Source organism: Strix aluco, chromosome 3 (assembly GCF_031877795.1).
Source record: "Strix aluco isolate bStrAlu1 chromosome 3, bStrAlu1.hap1, whole genome shotgun sequence".
NCBI lineage: Eukaryota > Metazoa > Chordata > Aves > Strigiformes > Strigidae > Strix > Strix aluco.
The window spans coordinates 54,453,846-54,481,387 of NC_133933.1; the positions used below are offsets into that span (position 1 = coordinate 54,453,846).

General features: G+C 38.7%; 1 long non-coding RNA gene across 1 annotated transcript; it reads right to left on the bottom strand.

Annotated features, from left to right (window-relative positions):
* LOC141921773 (uncharacterized) lies at positions 1–27,443 on the bottom strand. Its single transcript, XR_012622772.1, has 3 exons — positions 27,405–27,443; positions 9,638–9,836; positions 1–240 (listed from the first exon to the last, which is right to left on the bottom strand). It is a non-coding gene; the product is annotated as an uncharacterized LOC141921773 (long non-coding RNA).
* Between the last annotated feature and the right edge of the window lie 99 nt (positions 27,444–27,542).

Sequence of the window (27,542 nt, forward strand, 5' to 3'; positions counted from 1 at the left end):
TCTGACAATCCACAAGAGAGGAGAATCATTACTTCTTTGTGTTGTTTGGTGGAAGACTCTGAAATGCAAGCAGCAAAAACTCCAGACACACGGGACTTCTGCCTTGACTGTGGTTTTTTTCCATGCATCTGCTCCTTCTGCCTGGCAGAAGCATCTAGGACCATGGAAGTTGGTCCCAGGAGAGTGGTTCTCCAGTTGTCTTCCCGGTGCCCAGACATCCAGTGAGCAAGTAAGCTGTTTCTGATAAGAAGAGAGGAGATGCAAGGTTTCTTTTGTTAGAAATATTCTGTCAAAAACAGAGCAAGGTTAGATATGCAGGGTGAGATGTGGATTCCTGAGGGAAGCAGCAGAGGGTGGTAGTTCAGGAGAGACCTCAGGCTTGAGACCATCACTTTCAATTTAAAATAGAAATGTGCTGAAGTTCTTTCTGAATTAATATAGAAAGAATATTTGACTTGCTTACATCTAAGCACAGGAAGGCAAGCTATGTTCAGGCTGAGTGAAAAGAGAAATTATTTTTGTAGTTGAAGTTTTGTTCAGTTCCCAATTTCTGTGGCAGGATAAGGAACAAAAATTAGTTATATCAACATGTTGTTTGGACACTAAGCACGGCACAAGCCATGATACAGTTTGTGGTTGGGATATGATCATGAAGGGATACTAGAGGGAAGAAGAATTCACAGATTGGAACTCAGTATTGATTCCTCACTGTTTTCCCCAAGTATAGGTGTTTTGTGTGGGTATTACATTACAGCCTATTCTCAAAGTGAACTGCAGGTTAGGAACATCTTAAGTGAATGATTACTTCCCCCCCAAATTTGCCTTTGCTTTGATGCTTCTAGCAACTTCTTTGAAAGCATGTAAAAAGAAACAAACAGAAAAATCCTCCTGCCTCCTAGGAAGCTGCTACTACATAGGCAGAATTAGAATGCCACAGGTACAGCCATCCTGCTAGTACACACAGTTGTTTATAGATACTTGGGGGAAAAAAATGAGCCTGGAAGGTAAGTTAAAATTGCTTATAGAATAAACATCAAATCAGTTGCACTGAAGTCTAACAGTGTTAAGTGTATATAACATTAAGTACCACGATAAGGGGCTGATTATTCTCCACAGGTAGAGATAATAGTGTAAGACACAGGAGTTAATAAATGCATAAGAAAAATTCAAAGGAGTGCTCTACGCTAAAGAAGTCAATGCACTGTTTATTGTCCTAGTTTAGCTATTAACACCTTGCTTTTGTCAGTGAGAATAAACTCAAAGCAATTGCAAGAATGTTTCTACCTATCCCTTAGTCAGAAATTAGTCAGAAAAGCAGATACCTTCTGAGGAACAAGAAGTTAAGATACAAAGGTCTGAGCAAAAAACTGTCTGGAAAGTTAAATAGAAGAGAAATTGTCTGGAGTCATTTGTCCATTAATCTATGGCTGTCATGAGAACCCAGATAAAAAATGTGTTTAGTTTTAGCCATTTCCTTAGGTTTGCTATCTAGTTCTCCTCCTTGTTTCAGGGCATGTGGTAAGGTGTCATGAAGGTCATGGAAACCATGATTATGTGCAATGAAGTGGAAAACCAGAGGTCTTTTCGGGACCCTTCAAATGTTACTGAATGTTGGCAGGGCACCTGCCAATTTTGCTTGGGGTATAACAGATTATAGAGAAGAAACCAATAGAACTGTCATAGGGAACTGAAGATGCTGCAACAAATTCTGCAACCCAGAAGAGATGAAGTGAAAAATATTATTACATCTTGTATTAAGCTATTGTTACTATTAGACATACAGAAATGAACTGGTACTATATAAAAAGATTAAGATACTTCATGCATAAAAGAAGATTAAACTGCTTTATAAGGTTTTATGATACAAAGTTATTGCAATCATCTGAGTTGGGAAAGGGATGCTCTTGATATAATACATAATTTTGCAGAGCTGCCAGCATGCTGTAAGGTTAATTCATTGTTCCAGTAACATAAAACAGCTGACAGCAGTCAGATGCATAATTCCATGCCTATTAATGGAAAATTAATATCTTTACTGCACAATTGTTGATACTTTAAAGATAACAGAGATCTCGATTTTTCTACTCAGGAAAGAACAATAGGGATTCTGCTGTTTGAATCTTGGAGTTGATTATGCACTATGATTTCCAATCCAATTGTTCAGTGCTGCTATTGATTGCAAAGCGGAGGTTATTTTGTGTAGGAGTAAATCTCTTTGACTGAAAAAGAAAAAAAAAATGTTGCCTGTGACCGTTATTGCCTACTGGCTTGAAGAAGAATCATCACTATGCACACAATGTAACCAATCAAAAATCCATATTAATGCATTATTTGAATATTAAAAAATGTGTCAAGTTTTCAGACTTGGTGATGACTGACTAGCTGGATTTTCAGCTTTATGAACACTTTCTGAGTACCAGCCCACCAGAAGCTGCATCCCTGGAGATATCTTAAGGTGGGAGGCTCAAGTATTGAGGTATTCAAAATGTTATTTTATAAAACACTTTCCTTAGGTCATTTAAAGCAACACAACTAATGGAGGTATCACCCTTTATAGCATGTAGAAGGGGCTAGCATGTTCCTCCTCATAAAGTGAGGAAGGTTCTACTCTACTCCCCAGGGAAGGAAATTCTTCAACAATCCCAGAGAAGTTCTGCTGGATATCTCAATATCCAGTCCAAATTTCTCTAGCTGTACAGTAACCTAGACATGTCCTCTCCAGACTTTTTTAAATGTGGAGGTTCTCTTCTTACGGAAGACCTCTTTCTAACACCGATGCCTCCTTTTTTCATAACTCTTTAATTATTGGAAGATCATTATTAATTCCTTTGTGCCCTCTTTTTTCTTAGGGAAAGCAAGCCCAATTATTTTACATTTTTGGGCATATTTTTCAAATCTCTTGTTGCTCTTCCTTAGACTCAATGTTTGGAAACTGTATTTCCCAGACTGGATATACTAAACTCGTCTGAGCCTAATGAGCATTGAGAGGAGCTTAAAAAAAGTGAATTTCCTGGGTTGCATGTATGACACCCTGGCTTTAAATGGATGTGCCTTATTTACAAGGCTGTATCACAGTGCTGGTCGATGCATACTTTATAGTGTTCCCAAGCCTTCTGGCTTTCTGCTCTCCTATTGCCTGGCCAGTTGGTTCATACTGTTATGTGTGCCTTGCTGTTTCCTTTCTGAGTATAGTACTTTGCATTCATATTGATTTGAATTTAATCTTGTTGATTCCATAGCTTTTCCCCAATCTGTCAAAATTTTGAATTCTATTCCTGCCCTACAAGTATCCAAGAGTACTTTTGTCCCCTCCAATCTGCTGATCCATGAATTCTACAATTGTATTATCTATTCTATCATCACTCAGAGAAGAACAATTTTAATGTGCATAGTTTCACAATGTGCATAGCTAGACCTCAGTTCTAGCAGACAGGAGAGGGAGGAGAAGAAAAAAGAATTATAGCACCTAGGAATGCTTTCCAAAGTCAGCATCAGACAGTGTAAGCACACCAGTTCATGGAGTTGTTTAGAGCTCAAGAGAACTTTCTGATCTAGGTGGCTCAACAAAATTGGTCTGAAAAGCATCTAAAAAAGGCTCAGTCTTCTGAACGGTTTTCTTTTTCTTTCTAAGGGATTTCTTTTTTAATAACTGTATACACAAGTCCAAAGTACACATGTTGTCAGAAAGTATTGTGGCTCTTCCAGTCATGAAAACAAAACCAGAAGTATTTGTGTAAAATAAGATGTCTCTGAACTTTTACTCCAAACTAGAACTTAAAACAAAAAAGAAAACTTAATTAAGCTTTCTGCAAATCACATAAAGAAATACTATGCTTAAACAAAATTATTTCAACTAAATGACAGTTATCATCTAAAGACATTACCTCAGAAATTAAGATATGGTAGTCAACACTGATTTCATGGATGAGGAAATCAAGAAATAAAGGAAACATGTACCATGTACAATGTATTACCACGTAGAACTACCTAAACTATATCTGCAGTTTTCAGCAGCACTAATTACCCCAGACAAAGCATAGCAGTAAAATAGCTTACACTGCTTTGGATATCTGAAGTCATTTTAGTTTAGCATTAGCTTGGATATCTTTAGCCAAAGCTGCTTTTTTTTTTTTTTTTAGTGTACCCAGATGATGAAGGCCAGAAGTTTTTTAAGAACTTCCTTTTTTAAGGTTCTTTCACAGCGATGCCTTAAGTAGCTGAGCTGAAAATGCTGAGTACCTACTAAGCCCACTATCTGTTGTAGTTATTGCAAGCCTCCAAAACTCCTTAAAATATGACTGAGGCTGTGGAAAATTGCTGATGGATGTGGAAGTAGAGAGATTCCAATTTTACACAGCAAAATATAGTTGTCTATGGTTTCAGAGCAGGCAGGTTTCAGGAAGACACATAGGTGTCTCATGCATAATCACTGAGCCCTGAAATACTATGGGTCTTGTATCTTCCAAATGATTGTCTTGCACTTCCAGGGAGACTCCAAATTCTGGGCAATGTTTGCCTGAGCACAGAAAGATAATTAGTAGAAAGTACTGTCTGAAAAATCTACCAGTGCCTTGGCAGAATGGAAGTATCACTTCTGGAATGGTGCTTTTAAGTAATCATTTGCTGTTATAAGTATCTGGCAGAAATATAGGATTTCTATAGTGCCATTGAGTTCTATATCTGTAATTTATTGTTCTTTAATAATTTTCCCCATTGTTTTAATCTGAGAAATGTATCAAAGATGTCAAACAAAGTTTGAGTACATGTCCCCAGATTGCATACAGGGAGTACTAGTGGGGTTTCAAAATGCCAGCTGACAAGGATGAAGAGTAATATATTATTATGGTCTAATTAGGGAAAAACACAAATATAGACCTTATTTTTTGGAGCTGCACAATGTCATCAATTCTTTCTTAAAGACTTCAGAAAAAGGTGTGTCTTTACAAGGTAATGACATGTAAACTGGTGTTGGGATTTTTGCCTAATTTGGCATCCAATTTAAAATTGCCTCATTCCTTTAAGCAGGATGCTAATTTTGAAACTAGTTGTTTGGAGAGAGATAATTTTGTTCCAACACTGGGCAGTGTGGAGTCATGAAGAGCCCTTACTTCTGTTGTTCCAGCCTTGCTGTCTTTGGACTGTGGCGGTGTGTGGAAAATATGCAGGCTTCTTTGGGAAGAGGTTGTGTTGATTTTATTCAGAGCCCTCAGAAAGAAATAAGATGGTGGCCTCTTATACGAAAGGGGTCATGCAAGGAGGGATATGTTGACTTTTTGAATTGTTGCAAATGGCTCTTCAGTGAGTGCAGAGTGAGAAACATCCCAATTCCAAAACAGCAAGGATCCACTGCATGCAGGAAAGGCATTGGGTTAGTCTGCCTGTGTTGTGAGTTGACAACTTGTCCCTACCACTGATCTAATCACATGCTGCCCATGATGTACAAACTACAGACATATATAATTTGACTTTGCCTAAGAGCCTGTTTTGTAGCTTCTGGAATTCTATTTCAACCTGAATTATGGAGTTTGGCATTGCATTAGATTTTTAATCTGGAAGAAATTTTTTCATACTCCAATGTATTACAGTCTTTAATCTCCCAGGCTTGGCTAATGCTCTTCCAATGGTAATCATTATCTGTGGCTTTATTTATCTTCCTTCTGTATTCTAATCCCTTCATGTTTTATTTTCCCTTTCTTTCTGTGACCTTTTTTCTTTGCTGAATTTATTGCATGCTTTCCCCTGGCAGCCTCTGTAAATATGTGCATTACCATTAGTTTCATCTCAATGTGTATGGGATTTATGCCTATATGGCTTGCCCTGCACTTAATTTAATCACAGGTTAATTAGATCCTCTACTTAATTTGATCAAAATGTTTCTTGAGCCAAATCACTTACATTAAGAAGACTAGCAGTACTTTCTACCCTTTAGTTTGATCAATATCGATCATTTTAAGCAGGTACTTTGGGGTAATTCAATCACTGGCTATGGATATTTTCCATTTAATTAATAATAAAGGACAACATCCTTAATGAGAGAAGAAAATAAACATAGAAAATATCTACAGACACGTGAAAGCAACTAAGTAAATTTTGGGGTTTTTTGAGGGAACAGTTTTACTTCTGCTTTCTCTTCTATCCTGAAGCAGGTGTTCTGGTGGTAATATGGTCAATTCTAGTATGTACATTGTGATGGGAAGGCTTGTACTGGTGGCAATGTTCATGAATACGCACAGAAATAACAGTAAGGAATTTCAGTATGTTATTGCTACATCTGAAAGCTCAGTTGGTAGACATCAATTTTGCCTTAATTTTGGTGAGAAGAGACTGTACTGAAGCAAAGTTTTGCTTTTTTTTTGAGATATAGCATCATCGGTTCCTTAGTTTTACAATAGCAATTTTTTATATTTACTATTTCCTGTATAGCAGAGGTCCTTTGGGAGGCCTGATATATTGCATTTGGGTGATGACTAATAAAACATTAATTCTAAATGCCAGGGACCAAGGTGTCAATATGATAATTTGTAAACCTCTCATGTGTGTATGGGTATAAGAAAATTAGTGTTGAATGAAGTCACAGATAGCACATTTCTTTCCTGAAGCACAGCGTTTGCTGTGTCTAAAAGAAAATTCTATGCTTAATTTAATTTCTCTAGAGTGGTCATTTAAAGACCTTAAAATAACCATGGAAACTGAAGGAAGACTAAATGCCCAACCTTGCCTTTTCAAGAGCTGTGATTGATAGGTGGCAGCCTTCATGTGTCACATTGTAGATGACTTATTTTAGAAAGCATTTGTTCACATTACCACTGCCACTGTTTTCAGGAAGTGTATTTGCATTAATTTGTATGAGTTTATGCTGCCCAATCTGTCTCAGAAAAATGCGTATTATGAGAGCTGTGAAATATCTTCAGTTGAGCTAGACTTTCAGAGGCCATTGTCAGCAGGATTAACACAATTATTGAAGTGCAAATTCTAGTTCTCCAGAACAGCATGTTGTTTGCATTGTCCGCATCAGATACTGGACCCCTAATCCCTGGGTTTACTCCAACAGTTCCATAAAGACTGTAATACCTAAACCAACACTGTTACCTAGTATACTAGTGAATGTAACACAGGATTCGAAGAAATTGCATATGTAATGATTTTCAGCCTCTTGTAAGACTAACATTTGAAATCTGATTGGGGCAGAAGGAAGGAAAATAATTAATTTCACCTAACTTTATCCATCTAAAATTTAGTGTCCAGTCTAGTCACCTAGTTTCATCTAAAGGATGTGTGCTCTTAACTGCACTTTGTTCTAATTTATTTATGTGGGATTCTTTCTCTCTTTTGATGTTGAAGGGAGCTTATATTTCCAGCTTTAACAAGCCATCCTTCATATCAGTTGTTAATATCCAGCACCATTATGGCATGTATTTAAAAAAAATAAAGAAAAGCTAATGCTATTTTAAACTTACAGATGTGACAGCTTGGAGGGGACTGTGGTAAGAAAAGCTGTTTCTGGTAACACCATGAGATAATAATATATACAAGTTACTTAGTTTAGTGTATCATCCAGATTTAGCTCTCTTTTTCATCACACTTTTCACAGGCTAAGCACCTTTTTTTTTTTTTTTTTTTTTTTTTTTTTCCCCAAAGCATGCAAATACTTATGGTGTGGCTTTGTCTGGATGATTTTGTCTGAAACCATCTGAAGCATAGTTTCAGATGTTGAAGATCTCTTTAATGATGATGTTACTGCTTATGGATTGCTCTTTCTTACATATATCTCAAAACACATAAGTCTCATGAGTTTTGTATTAGATATCAGGAAATCAAGGCAAAGAGAAATAAGGAATTCTAATTCCTGAAGTCATGGCTTTAGACATCTAGGACTAAACTGGATTAAATTGAAGTTGCCATCCATATTTACTTACCTAAATGTTTATGAACTGATTCTTTATGCTGCAAGAAATGTAGCTCACCCACTAGCCTCACTTGGCACTGTGGTGATTTCAGATATTTCTCAATATGAGGTCCCAAAATTCTATAGGTGAAAATAAAACTATTTCCAAGTTCAGAGAGTACTCTGAGTGGCAATTATAGGTTCTTAAAGCTTTTAAACCACTATATATACTGGATTTTTTTTTTCCTTTTTGGGCAAGTTTGTTCCAGGTCTGACAATTCTTGCAGAAGATTTTTGTTAGCACAAGTGGTGATCTGCACAAAGGACTATATCCATTTCCCCTATTTTGAGGGAGTCTCCAAATTAGGGTTGTAGTTGCTCCACTCTCCCTTTATAGACAGTAGAGATATATGATCATGACTAAATGAGATTATTTCCTCTAACTGGTGAACCATGGAGATGCTCAGGTCTCTCTGGCTCTAGGGTATAACTATGTACCCAATGCAGAAGTATCACCGAGATGCCCAGAAGTACATGGGACTCAGGCTAAAGTACAGTTGTACATGTGCAATTTTATGTATGCATTGACTTCTTGACTGTGATGAGATTTTTTTGCATGTATGAATTGAAGTTTCTTTTGCCATGTCAAATGAACTAAATAGCTTCTTCACAAAGGCAATATTTTTTTCTAAAGCAAGTGACCCTCACTTTTAAATACCTGTTGACCTCATATGAGAGTACTTAAAAAGAGAGAAGGGGAAAAAAACAGCAAAAAAATTTTTCTACTTTGTCTGGGATGAAGGTGAGGTAGTTTGCAATAAGTACTTCTACATGTTGAACTGCCTTTGATGTGATGGCTTGTTAGATAGCAAATGTAAGAAATGGATCACTGAAAGAGAAACTAAATATTCAGATTATGAGGGATTTTGGCAGTGTCCTGTGATGCTGATTCTTTTGTGTAACTGTTGGTCCATGGCTGAATAATGGTCCCAGATTTCAAAAGATTTTGCCATCACTTTCATTTTCTTTAAAATGAAAACAGTTTTTTTCTGCTGGGAATATGTTTTTACATATATATGGAGAAAATATGTGTCATTCCTATGTTAACAGCTCTGACACAAGTGGTTTGTGATTTTCTGGTTTCCATAGAAACATCAAAAACATTTGTAAATCTTTCATTTTTACGTAAACATGTTCAATTTTATAACAAACCAGATGCTCATACTGTTACCCCTTTTTTAAACATTTTTAAAGATTATGAAAAATGGTACTGGTAAACAGTACTGAAACAAGAAGTAGATTATGGTATTTCAGGCAACACCTTTCAAACAGTTTGTTTTGTGTTTGTAATTATAACATTAAGCTGCAAAAGCCTTGCACTATTAAAAATTCTTGTAAATGTTGTGTGTAGGAAAAAACTCTAGGAAGAAAGCATTTCTGGGTGGATAAGGAACAGGTCTGATATTTAGGTTTCTATCCCCAGTGTTACTACTATCCTTCTGGTTTTGTCAGAGCAACTCTCTCTTCTTTTGTATGCCATCTGAAAGAGTGATCTACTATGATGCTTAGCATTTTACTGAAGTGCTTAGACATCTATTGATGAAAGTGTGATACATAGCAGCTATGTATTTGATCATTATCATCATCATCATAATCTTGCTGCCTAAGTGACCTTGTACTGTTTTAGCACACTAGATGCTCTCATTAAGAATACAGGCCTCCACTCTAGTCAGAGGAAAAATTCTTACTCACCAGAGGGAATGATTAGGCTGGTATGAGGTGCATGTTCTTGTACTTGGCTTCTGGCAAGAATAATATTGAAACCTCTGAAGAGGCAGGAGGGCTGGATGGAGGGGGCTGTTAGCAGGGATGCTGATGGGTCTCTCAGCAGTTGGTTCCACAGGAGGGCACAGACAATGAGTGATAAAGTGTAGCTCAGTTTGCAAAGCAGCTGAAATAAAATAAGTTTTTATAAACTTCTCTTACTGCTTTTTATCATGACTGATATATTTTTCTCCTCCCACCTTATCTTGGGGACAATAGCAACAAATGGTGAGGTATCTCAGGACACTGATATGTGATGGAGAAATGGACAATCAGCAGCTTTCTGTTGTGGCAAGAATGGTGAGATAGTGGCTTCTGAGCTGCAGCCAGTTTCTGTAAGGTCCTGTGCCAGGTTTAGGAGCAAGGCTGTGTCAGGGCCCTGATGGCATTAACAGGACTAATGACCCTCCACAGCCTCACCTGGGTGCCCACCCACAGGTTTTGCCCATCTCACTTCAGGCCATGGCCATTTGTTCTGCCTGAGTCATGCTGAAGCTGTGCCTGTGCCCAGTCCTGCCTCTAGCCCTATCTCCTGGGTGGACCTCTTGGACACATGCTGCAACCTTGCCTCCTGCCCTGTCTCTGGACTCTTCTCCTGCTGCTCCTGACTGGTGTTCCTGGACCTAGTTTGTCCCCTTGCTGTACCTGGTGCTGTTGATAGACCCTGTTAACAGCCCTGGCTCTGCCACCTGTGTTCAGCTCCTGCGGGACAGTGTCCATGGGTGTTAGCATGGCCTGTGCCAGAGTCACCTCAGCTCCCAGCTCACTTGCACCTCAGGGGAAGCCAGCCCTCTCTGCCCCAACAAGATGGTCCTCTTGGTGACCACTGTGAGACCCAAAGCCTGCCTAAGCTAGTGTTAGATCTGTACTGTAGTATTGCCATGCTTCATGATGATGTAGTTCATGAAGGTCTTTGGCTAATGAGTTTAGACTCCTGCTTAACAGGTGTCTGCTGAAATGACTGGTCTCAATGGGAGAAAGGCTGGTGATTTTGCCTCATATTAGTCTCCAGCTGGACAGCAGGACTCCCAGACTATGATGGTGGCTTTGAGCAAAGGCTGGCAAATTTGTTGGGAATAGACCACACTTATGACTCTCAACTTGAGGAAAGATTGATAAGTTGAGGAAGTGCAGAGAAGAATGGAAAGGGGGGAGGATGAGAACATTCTGGAAAAGAGGTGAGGAAAGATGTTCTAGTTCTAAGACAATAGAAGAAAAGATTATTTTGTCTTTATTCCCCTTTCCTAATAGCAGACTGAATGATACTGGAAGCCACTCTAGAGAAATCAGAATATGAGCTGTTCTGTGGTCTGAGGGATGGAGGCTGGGAGAAAAGGAACAGAAAGTCAGAAAAAGGAAAATGCAGCAAGTATGAATGTGAGGTGCAGTAGGTTACATCAAAAAGAATGTTATTGCATAGCATTGCTTGACAACATGCTACAGATGAATCAAGTATAAGACAAACAAGCCATGGCAGTATTTTTAAATTGTGGGCAGTGTTTTTGGATTAATGTAGCCAAAGGAAGAGATGAAGGTACCTTCAGGAATAACAGCTATTGGTCTCAGACTGATACTTATTTCTGCAGTAGAGTCTACGTAAGGCTAGCAAGGCTTCTTGGTTCAGTAACTCCTGCAATAAAGCCACTTAAATCCAAGTGTGTTTACCTTCCTTTTGCCTTCATAGTTTTTCATGTCAATCATAGCTATTTATTTTTAATGAGTGCTGTCTCCCTTCCAGCCCATCTTCTCCAATTATCACCATACATCATGCAGAGTGAGTATGGTGACAAGGTAAACTTTTTCATTGTGCAAGTCAGTAAGGGTGCAGATAGTAATTTGAAATTTGTAAATATTCTGACAAGTCAGTTGCCCCCCTACCCATTTTATACCCATAATCTGCCAAGGTAGACCTGCCACTGCAGACAACATTATCACTAACCCAGTATGGGCCATCATAGAGCGATATCTGGCAGTATGTTAATAAAAGACCAGAAGAACAACAACAAAAAAGCAGCTCAAAATGACAACTATAAACAACCTGCCAGTTGCAATAAAAAATGTTGCCCCTAGGAAATTAAAAATTGTACACCACGGTGATCATAGCCTATGCCTGACTACACCAATGCATGGCATAAATATAAGATTATGACTTCTCTACAGTTGAGGCAGAGTCTGAGGTGCAACAGAGACATTTTTTCTTAAACATGAATGCCTCTAGTAAAAGAAATGCAAATATGCAGTATTCCTGAGAGTTTTGGGGTTTTTTTTCCTCATGTTGTGTTATATATTTTCAAGTTTGCCTTGGAAGACTTCCCCTCTAATGAAATGTGCAGAAAGACTCAGAAATTCCAAAATACAGAGTGATATTGTGATTATGCATATTCTTGGTGCTTTGGGTAAAGAGAAAACAGAACAGATGCTGTTTGATGTAATCAAAACAAATTGCGATCTTAAAAGATCATAAACATACACTGTATTTTGGTATTATTCACTGATCTTATTGTTGGAAAAGTATTTTAAATGAAATCTCAAATAGTTAACATTTAAAGTACTATGAATAACACAATCTTTGTTCTGGAATTCAGCCTGGATGTTTACATTTTTAGCTAATGATTTTTAACTAATTTTTGACTTCTGAGCCCTTAAAACTCTTGGCAAACTGAGACCTTCTGCCCCATTTTGTACAGTAGGAGAACTGGTGTTCCCACTTTTCCTTGGGTTAGAGCAGATGCCCTTGCCTCTCCCCAGAGCACTCTTCCTGCTTGGAGGCTTCCCTGGCTTCCCAAATGCCTGTTGTCACTGCTGACAAGTAGTCAATGCGTTTCTTAAATTGGAGGCATGGGCTGGAACGATGATCTGCTGTTCGATTATTTAATCTCTACCTTTGTGAGAATTACACAGGGGAACACTGAGATTTTTTTTTTTTTTCCTCCTGCTTAAATCTCATGTTCTGCCCAAAACAGCCCAGGATGTAAAGAGCTGAAGTAATGAGGAATAACTCCTTCCTGCAGGCTAGAACAATAGTGATGTTATTATTTTTGCTTCTGACATACAGGTTAACATCCTGGCAGGTTATTCACAGGCAAGAGATTGGCTCTCTGTCCTCTCCATCACCCTGTACTTTCCCTTGTTTCGGCTGGTTCATGGTGGGAATGGCTCTTTCTCCAGATGGATGCTGAAGTGAGCTTTTTGGTGGCTCCATCTGACATTTACCTGTTTTGAGGAGCTTGTGTAGAGCTTCTGTCCCCTTTCCTTAATACTTAGGGATGGACATGGCTCCAACTCAGAGAGGGTGAAACTGAACCCAATCGCTGATTTGATGGTTGAGCTATGGGCTGCTCCAGGCACTGGTAACAAGACTAAATGTGGAGGTCCCAAGCCTTGGGTACAGCTGCTAAAGTGGGTGGAAGGGAAATAACACTGAGTGAAGAAGTGGTGCTTATGTTCTGAAAGTGCCAGTGTTTCTGAGCTGTGGTGTTTGAGAAATATTTCTGTCTCCAGCTTTTGGACAGTGCATGATATAATCAACATGTACAATGTGAATTTTAGCCCAGATGCATGATAGGTTTTTATCACTGTACATGCTGGAATACAAACTCTTATTTCACTCTGGCAGGCAGACACTTCTAAATCTAGACCCACTGGGCTGCATCTTGTTTAAAGGCAGCGTTGTGAGGGATTTTCTGCTGTAACAGCAGTTCTGTGTTCCTTGGCTATCTCCACCCAGATATGCATGGTTAAAACAAAGCCCAGATGTTTCTTTTCCTTTCAAAGTGATACAGCATTCAGTTTGCTAGCAGTACAAGAAACTGAGGCATCCATGCCTGGGCTTGGTTACCATCTGAATCAATGAGTCCTCAGCTTTGTTTTACTGTGGAATTACATTTCAGTATTTGGTATATTTCCTATAACTTCCTTAAAAGGAGGATTTTTCTATGGATGAGGCTGTAGACCACAACTTGGCTGTGCTGGGCAGTTATTGCCAGTTCAAGTTGTAATGTTAATAAAAATCCCTGTAATTATCATGTGAACATTGTTCTACTAATGTAGGAGTGTCTTTTTTCCATTTAGCTTATCACTTTAGTTTGCCTTAAACCAATTTAAAGAAAAATATTCTCTTTCTGGGGTAGGTATTCATCCATGGAACTACATCAATAGCCTTTCAACTCTTCCATTCTAACATACTACTAGAAAAATTGCCTATGAATACAGGCCTTCTGGATGAGGAGATCTGAACTAAATTCCCACCTCAACTCTGTGGGCTGACTTCTGAAAAAAAAAACAAAACAGGAGAGAATTGCTGTGGTCTGTCATCACAGGGAGCAGCAGCAAACTGCATCAGTCAGGAACCTAGTGAATAACAGAGAAAAACCCAGGGACTGCTTCATCACCTCTCACTTTCATCACTGATGTAGAGAAGGTGCAGGTTCCTAGTTTCCTAATGTAGGTAGATCAGGTAAATGTTTCAAATTATGAGGGAAAAATCAGTATCTTAATCCTTGTGCTTGAATTCTTCTTTATTTCTGCTTCTTCTATCTGCTGTTACATGTATACAGACTGTTGGTGCACTCTCACTCCATGTACAGTGCCTAGCAGAGAGGAGCTGTGTTTTCCATCTCAGGTGTCAAGGAACCATGGCAAATGAGAAATCAATAACATTTAGTAGTCAAATATTATTCTTTTCTACGCTTTTAATTTTTTTCTGCCCTGCTTTTGTTCATGCAGCTAGAGGATTTTCACTCTCCCTGCTTTTCACCTCCAAGCTCAAGGTGATGTGAGCTTTTAATCAGCAGGTTCCCAAACGGTAGCTCTTGAATTCTGTGGCTATCAATCAAGTGTCAGAAACTGTCTTAAAATGGAGAGGTTAAAATTTAAAATCTCTTCCATTGTTTCCTGACCCTATTTGGGAACAGGTAGCAAGATTTTTGAAATGCCCTTTTTGTAAAGGGATAATTTGAAGCTTTTGTAGATGTAAGCATGGTGTGTTTGTTTCCAAAATTCATTGTTATGAATATAAATGGTAATTTTATTCAGAACATTTAATTGCTTTTTTGCGTAGCCTTTTATGATTGTCACACTGCCAGGTATAATGGGTGACCTCTCTGCTATCACTGCAGAAGAAATTACAAGCAGGGAGTGTCTTACTTCATAGCTGGTGAATAATAACCTCCGTTATTTGGCTAAGGACAATGGGACCAAAGATATTGATAAAATTCATGCCTTTGTCAAATGAAAGCAGTGGATGCTGTGGCAGCTGAAGTCATTAACCTGCCTATTGTTCCTCATGGTGGGAGTGTGTTGGAGGTGACTGGAACAACAAAAAGTCAAGACTGGTGTTTTTCTTTCTCCTTCCCTTTCCTATTTACATCCTGAGTAACCTTAGGCAGGATGATTCATGTAGATGCTCTGTGCCTTGGCTGACCAATGCATACAATGACATGGTGGAATTCACTGATCATGCACCTACCTTATGTTCTTTCAACTAGTATTTTTTAAATTCTTGGATCTTTGCATGGGAGGTATTGAGTATGTGTCAAATGACATCATTTATCATTATGAAATAGGAGCTTTCACATTTCTAATGTTCTCAATTTCTCCAACTTACAGTATTGTTAAATTATATATTTAAAGTATTTTTTAAAGTTATAAAGTCTTAAGGAAAACATCACCAGAAATTAATTTGATCTCAAATTAACTTTGTGATCAGCTATTACATACAGGACAAAAAAAGCAAATTCATCTTCCAAAGGATGCTGAAAGTGTCGATATTTGTTAAATCTTTTTGGAGAGTGATGGCTGCTGTATCTAGACCAAAAATAGCATGTCCTTAGGAAGAGAGGGAAAAAAACAATGTGGCCCTAGCATCAAAATTAATAATCATCAAGAAAATACTGTAGGTAGAATCACTGCTAGAACAACACTGGATTTATGTGAATCCAAGGTTTGCTGAGGTTGTGTGTATGAGGAAACTTCACCAAATGAATACCATGAATAAATGTTCTGATGGTGATTGTAGTTTATGATTTATTCTGCCAAAACAATGAATGCAACTATGGATAGCAGCTGTAGTAGGTTTCAGGTTTAGTTTAAAGATAATTAATTATATCTGGGCAAAAAGTAGGCAAGTCTGTGTCCAGACAGGAATGATGTATTCATCTCTCCAACTAAAGGTACAGTAGTTCATCATGATCCATCTCTCATCAGTGCTGGGCAGGTTTCTCTGAAACTGTCTTTCATTTTGGAATAGGTATGTGTCTTTCTTATTCTGCTGAAATGTAAAATGGGAAGATTTGCTTCTCTGCCTATTTATGGCCAGGTGTAAGTTCAGTTGTGTATGTTGGTGATCTGACCAAATCTATTTGGGGTTTGTTTGTGGGGTTATTTCTTGTCATTTCCCCTTTATAGTGAGGAATATTTTCTCATTTAGCATTTTACTTATTCTGGTCTTCACCAGGACATCCAGGCAATACTGGCTATCTGTAGTTTGTGAATGTCTTAGAGAGTGTTCATATGTACTGATGCTGTCACAGATCCGTTAGCTCAACCATGTGTGGGGTGTGTATTTATTTTATTTATTTTTATCAGAGCACACAAGAACCCACTTACAGCCATTATTCCTGAAAGAGAAGTGTCCTAGTGAAGTGATGAGGCTAAAAGAGTCAGGAACCTCACGCCTTGCTTATGTTTTGGGGACTGGGAACCCTGTGAACACTGATTGCAAGACAGGCAACAAGGTGAAGCTCACAGAGTTGGATATTTTGGAGATTTGGGTTTCCTAAGGGTATTACACAAGTAGCTTGAAGTTTAAAAGGTCTCCAGTGGAAGCGTCCTAGTGTTTTCACAGAAGCTTCTAAAAACTGAGATGTGGACACATTTCCATGAATTGTATTCCTGATGGAAACCATTTTTGCCATAACGTTCCTCATCAATTCTAATTGTGTGTACCCACTTCCAAATTTCTACTGCAATTAAAATCCACAATGATTGACCTTGCTTAGTTTACAAGACTATAGCTTCCATCTAGCAACTTCAGTGTAGATGGTGTGTAGAAAGAGTCCTTCCTTGTTCTGAGTATTGAGTGATCTGAACTGCCATAAGAAATACAGTTCTGATACCAAGTTTCGGATCACTTGGTCATAAGCCTGTGCATTCTCATGTAAAGGAATTCCAAGGGGCAGGACTACAGAATCTGTGTGAGAGGAAAGGGAAATGCTGCAGAACTCATCTCCACAGCTGGAGCCTTGGACTGCCATTAAAGGAGACAAGTGACCTGGCATGTAACAAGTAACCATTCTGCACTGTTAAATAGCACTTCCATACCTTGCATGTATGCACTTTTTTTACAGAATGACCTATAACATAATTATTTGCTGATGGTACTAGATAAGTGTCTGTTCAACTTGGAATTGATTTCTGGAAGCCATGGGACAAGGATGCTTGCAATGACACCCAGTGTCATGAATAGTTTCACTTAGTTCTGTGACACCTAATTAGCTCACCCAAATTTAGACAGTCGTGACATTTACACTGTGAGGTTTGCAGCCTAGCTCAATAGGTGAATCAGCTAGCTGAGACATGAGTAAGTCTCTAATACACTCTATTCTTTCTGAAATGATGCATCTGAATTTCAGGAGGTGTTAGACTAAAGCATCTTTTTCTCCAGGAGCGTTGTCAGAAGTGAAGTAACAAACACATATATTATTAAACACTCCATAAAAGCATTATCTGTTTCAAAAAACCCTAAACTCCGAAGTCAACACATCAACAAATGTATGTTTTTTAACTATCAGATACTGTATACTGTAATCTCAGCTACAGATTTGCTACAGGATATTCTGAACACTTGATTAGCATCCCGGGTATCTGTATTGATTGGCAGAGGGTTGAAATGGGATTTAGTCCTTCCATATTTGTAAGGTTTTTAGCTCCCTCTGTGTTCTTTCCACTTGAACCAGTACTTTCTTAGTGGCTTAAGATAGTGCTCCGTACTAAAGTGCTTGGTACTAAATTCTGGATAAACACACTTCTTCCACATATAGTAACAATTACCTTTTAGGAATAATAATGAATCCCCAGCTAATGACAATTTTCGGTAGTATAAAATTTCTCTTTTAAGTGAAATGAGTGGTAATTCCAGTTTCTGTGCTTTGGTACTAACTCCATACAGAGATCTGCAGCTGTTGGGAGAAGTGGCATACTGACGTGAAGCAGGCATTTAGGATACATTCTCTTAAACAGCTAATTTCTTAAGGCTTCAAGTGCTGGCACTTCTTTGGGTATAGTTACACTTTTCTGGTCTAGGCTTCTCTTTTCATTATTATGTGAGGCCTCAAGAGACCTGGTCTAGACTTTTTTGTATCTCACTTCCACTGGGACTCAGTCTTCTCAATTTCAGATATCTTTCTTTTTTATTTTTTTACAATTGTCCAAATGCCTCTTTCTCCTCGTTTAGTAACTGGTACTGTTTGGATATCTAACAACATGCTAACTTTCTCTTTAAACATATGTGAATGCAAATAATAATCTGTAGGTCATGAATATACAGATTACTTCTGTTCTCTTTGTGTTTGACCACCAAAGTTCAAGATTTTCAAAATCAACAAACTTCTTTTAACTGGTCTTACTTAAAATGAAAAAAAGGGAGGCTACAGAGGTGCTAAAGAAGGATGATATGTGAAATAACCAAAGAAGTTTAGCTTGTCTGTTATAGCAAAAAGGACTGAATTGAATCAAAAGTTGATGTTGTCAAAGATAATATGAACAGTAGCAAAATTCATAAAGCAAACTAGAGGTTGGTCAAACACTGGTAAACTTCAGCGGTAGCAGAAGTGACAAAGTTTAATCCATTACCTATATGGAGCTGCTGGAGAGCAGTGTCAAGGTAAATTGTAGTCTTACTCTCAAAGAGGAAAAGAAGAGGCTTTGTGGCACATTGCTAGTGCTGGCTGCAGAAGTACCTGTGCAGCTGTTAGATGTGAGACCTTCTGGAGTTGGTATGCAGGAAGCCTGCCTGCAGAGTCATCAATGAAGCAGAAAAAAAAGTGAAATAACAAAGTTGCTACAGAAATGCAGTTATAATTTCCCTATCCCAACTAAACCATCAGCATCTATAAAAAAAGCCAGACTCCCAAAATTCTTTCTTATTATCAAGTTATGCATCCAGCTCTACTGTGTTTTCTCTACTCCTCCTTAAATTTGTATCTACCCAGATCTTCAAGTCCACTAGGGTTCTACTGCCTTCATATTTTGCCTTCAGAGCATGCAAGGGAAAAATATATATTCAGAACATTTTATTTTGTTTGCCATCTTATAGGTCTATGGATTTGTAGGAGCTTCAAGCATTCAGAAGTCCTAGATAGATTAAGTAATAATAAGGCAAGAATGAGAACAATGTATTTTATTTTCAGGAGCTGGCACATAAAAATCTTTGAGGGGAAAATACAGGAGACGGTAATCTTTTGAAATAGGTCATTTAAAAGTAGCCGTAAATACTTTTCTAATGAGGCAAAATATTTCAAGTTGGTAAAAATGCTTGAGCTGGATATTCTGCAGTCAGGACTTACCTTATTTAATAAAGACAAACAAGTGTAGTCAGAGCTTTGTCTCATTGCCACTAAATAATAGAGAAAATATTTTTTCCTCTAAACCATATATGTGGGAACTGCAGCACTAGTATCAGAATACAAACCATCTAGCTTTGTTGCAGGAATGAGGCCAACTGAAAGGAACAGGGAAGTGCAAAGCTGTTCACAGAGAAGCAAACTTGCTCAGAGAAAGCATCCGTGCCCAAGCCCAGTAAGCAGCTCAGTGCCCATCCGGGAGCACTAACAGCCGCTACTGCAGCATCTACGCCCTCAAACTCAGAAATCCCCCCTGGTTCTGAACAGAAGGAAGGTCTTCATTTAGCAACCTCTGACTGCATCTATACATGTGTATATATAGTACACAGGTGCACAGTCCTAGAAATAGACATATATGTTGAAAGGATTTGGGGAATTTCCTGTCTGTTCACAGGATCTGAACTTTGATCTCTGTCCCATGTGTGAGCTGGGACCTTGGCAGTCCTTGCCTTGCCTTACTCCTCTCCTTGCCAATGTCAGGTTTTCCCAGACAGATTTTCCCTTCAGTACTTTTTGTCTTCAGTGTTACTGGATGCCAGGTACAATCCATTTGCTGGGTGTTTAAATATCCTGGAGGTGACCCTATGTGACCAATCAAAATAACTGTGCACCTGTACTCAGGTACATGAGGTGTTGCACTGCTTTCTTATTGAATAATCTATGGGGCATGCCAGAGTGAAGGTGGTAGATTTACAACATAAGCAGACTTATTGCCATTTATGTCTGTCTGTAGCAAATATATACATACATAGCTTGTCACAGAGAATATTCAAAGTCAGATATTTCGTAGCTTTGTAGCTCTTGGATGAGGTAATTGATGACATAACCTTATTGTTGCCCTGAGCAAGTGATGTGCTCGTATATGCACAACATGTTTACTTATATGATGCTTTCACAGATGGTGCAGAATGACCACCATTAAGAGAGCGCACAGCTTTTCTGGAACAGTCTTTCTTCTTTCTATTATGGAATTTACATTTGGGTGATGGGATCTATTGACACCGACTCAGCCACATACACTGAGGTTCACCTAAAATGTCTCTACCTTCTTTTGTGGACTTCCATCTAACATCAGAATTTTACTTATGTTCCATGAAACCCGTATTCTCCCTCACTGCTCGCAGTCCCCTTGCTGGGCAGCCGCCCTGAGCATTTCTGCTTCCAGAACTTACAGAACTCAGTAAGAAAAGGAAATTGTCTGGGCCCCTCAAGCTACATATCTATCTCTTTTATGCATATACAGAAGATGTGGGAAGACAAGAAAGAGAAAGGTGAATAAAATGAGTATTCTTGCCTCCCTGTATTTCAGTGAAGATGACTTCCAATGGTTAATGCCACCTGTAGGGGTCAGAGTCACATTTGCACGTTTGCAGAGTCACCTATTTCCATGTTTTCTGAGGTTTGTGGTCTACTGACAAACACAGGCTGGAAGAGTGTAAAGCTTTACCAGTAATCTTAAGTTTGAATTTTAAAATTTTTTCTTAATATTTTTTTTATAATTGAATTGACTTTTTGAGATAAATAAGGAAATAAAACCACAGAGATCAGAAAGATCCTGAGGAAGAAGTGAATACAAGAGGACTAACATTCAAACAGCTTCTAATGTCTGTTTGCATAAGAGGAACTTTAATAAAATAGAAAGCTATAGAACTTCTCATGCAAAAGTGATGATTTGGAGCACACTGAGTTGTAGCTGCACTAATGAAGCTACTCAGAGACAGAGGGCAAAAAACCCCGAAAAGCATGGATGTGTTTACAACAGGTTTCAGCATGCTCTGGAGGTGTCTAGCTCCAGCAGAACTCTGAACTTTGGCTTTGTCCTTTCTATCCTGCTCCAGTAATTAAGTCAGAAGATGACCTAGGTCTGACTTGTTCCCTCTCGGCAGTTGTTCTGCCCTGAACTCAATGGAAACTGTTTTCTTACTATGTGTTTCACCAGTGATGGAGAAAATAACAACCTGTTCTTATCTGTTACTCTAGCCAGGTGATAGGAAAGCAAACAGTATTTTGGAAGATGTTAATCCAAGCCATTGCTTTAAGTTATTGAATGAAGGAGTTCAAAGGGTGGTGGTAATTGTCCTTGTTTTCAATTTTAAGAGCTGAAAAGAGGAGGAATTCAGATTATGGATATAAGCAGAGTCTCCTGTCTGATCTGCAGGAGGCATCCTAGTCTGGTAAAAATTCTGCTTTTGAGATGTGAAAAAGAAAGAAAAGCTTTGCCAATAGCAACATAATGTTCTTGCTTAAACCAAGCTGAAATAAATCCATTACTTAATGTTGCAGAATTGGAATAAAGTGTGACTGGAGTTCTTATTGTATCAAAAAATTGCCTCAAATTAAAGAACAGTGGGTACAGATACACTTGGATCTGCTCCATCAAATAATTTATTTTTCCTGTATCAACTAAAATGAGGAGGATGCTAATTCTGTTGAATAAAATTGAAATACATTATGTGTCTGTGATGACTAAATGATTTTTTCTGGGATGAATTCTGTTTAGTCTGGCAGAATTAAGACTTTGTTTGTAGCGTCTGGTACCCTAATAGTTGATCGATTCAGAATCTCTTCACCTACACAGATCTATGAGGTTGTTTATTTGACAGAAGAATTCCAATTCTCAGGCCATTTAGCAAAAAAGAGAGTATGCATGTGTGTATGCATGTGAGATAGCTTGATTCTTTAAGTATATTATGGATATAGTATCAAGTAAAGATATGTGAGAGGGAATACATTAGTGAAAGACATCTACAAATGGACAGATCAAGCAAAGATTTTCATCAGAAAGCTCCTTCAAGAGGATCTGAAAGATCTAGGTGAGATTATTTGTTTGAGTGGATTCAGGGAGGCCTTTCCAAGTTTACATGCTCAAGCTATGGCAGGGCAGGCCCTGAGGAAGTTAATAATGAATTAAAATCAAAGTTGCCATTGAGGTATCTAGTGTTAAAATAGATTGAAACATGAGGAAACTGTCTTTGCCTGAGAGGAGGATGACAGAAAGTGCTCTTCCCTGCTTTTTTTTACAAGATTTTTTTCCTTTTGTATAATTGATCTCCCAGTTTCTTGCAGTATGATGAACATAATGAAAACAGATCAACCCCTCATTTTCACCTGCTTAGAGACATGGGAAAAAAACAGACAGACAATAAAATCAAAGGGTAGTAAATCTAGAGCTAATAAAAGAAAATACTTTTTTGCCTAATGCATAGTCATTGCTTCATGGAAATCAGAGCCTTAGGAGGTCAGCCAGACAAATCTGGTAGATGCATTTGGTAATGTTAAGATCATGGATAATTTATGCAAGCTAAAACAACAACTCAAACTTGAAGCTTCATTGCATAAGGGAAATGCTCACTGAGGGAGCAAGGATTTTCTTATGCATATACAATTTCCAAATATTATTCAGTCTATTATGGGCTTTGTCTTTGAAAACTCAGCTACTGTGAAGTCCAAAGGCCAAATGGAGTAATGATGACATGATCAAGTGTGGTAACCCTGGTGTACCTGTCAAATATCTAGCTGCTTTTCTCAACCACATCTTCCAAGAATCTGCTGAAAGCAAGGACTCCCCACTCTGTGTCTGACCATGGTACCTCCTGAACTTGAGGCAGTTACACAGTGGCAGAAACACCCAAATCAAAGCTTCTTCCTTCCTTTTCTCCCCACAACACTTCCTGGTTCCCGCACTGACGTTAGTGAAAATGCTAATATGTCAATGAACAATGCCACATCAGAGAGGTCATTTGGAAGAGGAGTTAAAACATAACAACCCCCTGTCCACCTCCCCCTCCATCAACACACATGCATTCCACCACAAACCACTGCATTTTACATTACAGCTACATTAATCCTGTAGCTAACTTCTGGTGGAAAGGCTTTGTGCTCCTCTGTCCTCCTTATTTGCAATGGCTGTGGCACTCACCTGACTGCTGTGACAGTTTTGGTAGCTGAACTGGTAGAGAATGCCATTAGGATAATTTAGCTATGTCATGAAACTGCACCCTGCAGGGCTATTTTGTGTTTCCTCCTCACATTCCCTCATCTAATTGTCAAATTAAGACATGTAAAATGATGCAAGGTACACATCAGTACATTAGTTTAGGGCCTTTACACTTGCTAAGAGATGCTTGATAGCTGTGGGAAGTGTGGGGAAAAAAAAGATGGTAAAAAAGAATAAGTGGAATGAAGAAGGAATAATTTAAAATCTTTTTTACCCACTCATCTAATCTAACAGTCTGTGCCTTACATCAGCTTAGAAACCTTTGCCTCCAATTCCCAATATATAACATCACTGTCTTACTTAAATGCCTCCAATTTTGTTCTGAATGTGCCTTATCAGTTTCAAGAAATGAGGCATTATGACTTCCCTACAAGTATTGTTCCTCTTATGTACCAGAAAAGCCATTTCAACCTGTTTAAATACATCTCATTGTGAGCTCATTATGAAGTGTATTTCTGATATCCTTCATAATTTTTGTTATATTTTTCTGCATTTTAGCTCAGATTCTTCTGTTATCAACCATAATTTTGCTTAGCACCATCCCCTTGGTGCTTTGTCCTTCCCACGATATGCATTGGATCGACATTATTGAATTTAAACCTGCGTAATTTTTACTTTTCCTGAAGTCACTTCTCAGTTAAGCTCCACAAAGGTCAGAACATCTTCTAGAGTTTAGATCCTTAATCATATTCAAGCAACTTAAAATAAAAAAAAAATCAATTTAAAATCCTCCCATGATAGTGTTTGTATTCACTAGTAAAATATTGCAGTCACTAATGAGATGCAATTAATAAAGAGGTTTTCTTATACTAATAATGGCACTGCAATTTATTGTTACTTTTTTTTTTTGCAATGGGATATTCATGACTGACAGTCCCAATGTCTTGTTATAAATGTCATTAAGATTGGATGATCTGTGTACACTATCTGTATGTTCAGATTACTCTCTTCAGAACAACGACACTCCCTTTGGAAGCACCATAAATATTTAAGATGCAATTTGGCATGAGGAGGAGTCTATTGAGAATAACATTAAACTATATCTTAAAGCTCCTTATTTCTCATTACCTGTAACACTTGATTTGTACACTCTCCCACAGCTCTCTGCTACCTTCATTTCTATGAGGAGGCAAGTTTAACAAGGATTATGGGGAAAAGAATATCTAATCTCATATATGCTTGCCAGAGTTAAAGCTTGTGTTGCCATCTGCACTGTTTGTAAACCAGCAAATACAGGGGCTTTACAACAATGCGTGCTGATTGTGATACTGCAAATTCTTCCTGTTGCATCTTGGATTACTGCACTTTATTCATCCTAGTACTGCATAACTCGTGTGGCATTTCTTATATGTAGGTGGAATTTGGAAGATGTTACATTGCACTAATCAATTCTGAATCTGTCTGAGCGTTGTGAAAATCAGAGCTTTGAACTAAGGATCAGGCATATAAATACAGAGCAGCAACACCTCTATAGTCGTTATCTGCTAATGTTGCATATGGAAGACAAATTATAGGATTCCACTTCAGAAGTCCTGAAAATTAGGAAAATGTAAAGAGGGAGAAATGCTTGGAATAGATTTATTTAGTTTTAACTGAAGGGAGCCATTCTCTGTACAGAAGAAAGAACTCTATCTGTGACAGTTAACACTTATCCTGTTACCCACTGTGCCAGGTGGTAATTCCCAGTAGTCCAGAATCAATGTACTACATCTACTCAAAAATATCACACCAGCAGCTCCTAAGGGTGGAGAGGTTGATGTCTATTACCCAAGAAATTATCTGTGAATTGAAAAATTGATGAGGACAAAAAACCTAAGAGGTTCTGAAATTCTTGTAATAGCAACTACCCTGCTTTTGTAAAGAAAACAAACCCAGAAACATTCATACCATTAGGTATAGGTAATACCTAAAACGATAAAGGGTTTGGCCTGGTTGAGCTGTTGTTGGATACTGTTCACATTTTCTTTCTTTGCCTTGGACTTTTCATAGTCTGAACTAACAGCTTTGCTTTATAATACTGTTTTCATAGCAGTGGAAGTGCTGCTGTAGCTGTGATGGAATGGATGGTGTGTCCAAAACGTTGTCATTTTTCTTTTCCAGTTAAGTTGGCCTTGCAAAAGATTAATAGAATTTTTCAGTTGGAAGGGGCCTACAATGACCACCTAGTCCAACTGCCTGACCAATTCAGAGCTGACCAAAAGTTAAAGCATGTTATTAAGGGCATTGTCCAAATACCTCTTAAACATTGACAAGCTTGGGGCATCACCCATCTCTCTAGGAAATCTGTTCCAGTGTTTGACCACCCTCTCAGTAAAGAAATGTTTCCTAATGTTCAGTTTAAACCTCCCCTGCTGCAGTTTTGAACCATTCCTATGCATCCAGGTACTGAATACCAGGGAGAAGAGATCAACACCTCCCTCTCCACAATATCAGTTTTACATACAAATCATGCTCTCTCTATTGCTACAGCACTTTCCCACCAGGATCTTCCCAAGCAGCTGTGAGTCCGACCACGCTGTTCTTCTGTGAGGTGGAAATCTATTAATAAGTTAGCAAAGTAGGGTCATTAACCTCAATGTTTCCCCACGCAGTGTCTGTGGGAGAGCTGAGGATGCCTTTTCCAGTAAAGCACATGTTTGTTTGTTTTTTGGGGTTTTTTTTAATTAGATTTGGTAGAAACCTGAGGCAGAGAACAGATGCAGATGGATGGGAAAGTGGTCTGATCAGCTGATAGAAAACAAACTCGGCGTAGCTACAGTGAATGGTTCTCTGTCTAATGTGTTTCTTTACAAATGTGTCTTCATTTTTGGGGGGCTTCAGCAGGACTCCTTATGTACATAAAGGAAAAGATAGAGTTAAGGGATCTGTACTCTGGAAAACAGTTTACTTCTATTGCTGCGTCCTCACTCCTAGGGCTCTTCTGAAAACTGCAAATTAGAGCCATACCTACAAAATGTGGGTAGAGATATGTATTTGGGGAAAGTTTACCTATGATTGCATAGTTAAAAATGTTAGCAAATTGTGTATCCTCCCAGTTCACTGAATTCAGAATAAGTAAATTTAGTTTGGGGATTTTCTGATTCTTGAGCATTGGCATTTAAATTTTATCATTCTACTAACTGTGTGGTACCTGTGGCTTCTAGAATTAATGATCAAAATATCTGGAGAAAACCCCATCTGCTCACTATTCACCTGACTCATCACTGGAGGTAACAATGGCCAGGACCCCTGCTAATGGACACAGTCCTGTGGGTGAGCCATACAGGAACAGTGGCTGGTTTCAGAGGGAGAGGTGAGTCTCAGCTCCTTTCCATGCTCTGGAGACAAGTGTTCTTTAATGGATGCAGAACCTCTTTCAGCCTGCTTGAGTCCCTCCATATCTTGTCTCATCTGCCCTGCCTTTCAGTTCTATTTTCCGGCAGATACTGCCTCTCTATCTGTATCCATCCTTTTGGTCAGAAAATGTACCTACTCCTCTTCCTCAGGTTGTCTGCATCCATTCCTGAGTTCCTCCTTTCCCTTTTTCAAGGTTATTTTGTTTGGCATGACCTCCAGAATATGCTTGTTCTTCCTGAAGACTTTGCTCATCAGCCAGCTGCTTCTGAGTATCTAATGCTTGGCTCGTTCAGGCCTGGTGCTCCATGTCAGTGTCTTATTCAGTATGTTCCCCCTGCAGCCCTGGCCCCCATTTCACAGTTGCCTTGTGCAGATGGTCTCAGCTACCTCCCAGGACACACTTGGTCTGAAATACATAAATCTATGTCCTTTCCTCTGATCTTCCAGCCTTATTCAGCCAGTCCCCAGATCTCTCTGGCATGGTCCAAGTCACACCTTCTCCACTCCACATCTACTTCCCTCCTTGATTTGTAGCATTGGGTGTTCTCCTATTGTTCTGGTTTGAACTCAGCTGGTAGCAAATCACCACGCGGCCAGTTGTTTACTCCCCGCACCACAGTAAAATAAGGGAAGGACAAAAGAAGAAATTTGTAGGTTAAATAAAAAAAAAAATTACAAGCAAAACCAACAGTAATAATTGTGGTCCAAAACAGGTAAAATGCAGTAGTAAAATGCTACTCACCGAGTGGCAACCAGTACAGAGCCCGTCCCCAGCAGCGATCTGACCGCACCAGAGAAACTCCACCCAGCCGATCGGGAAACCAAAACCAAAACAATGCGCAAGAGAGAGCTGAGCTTGATGTCACATGACATGGAATGC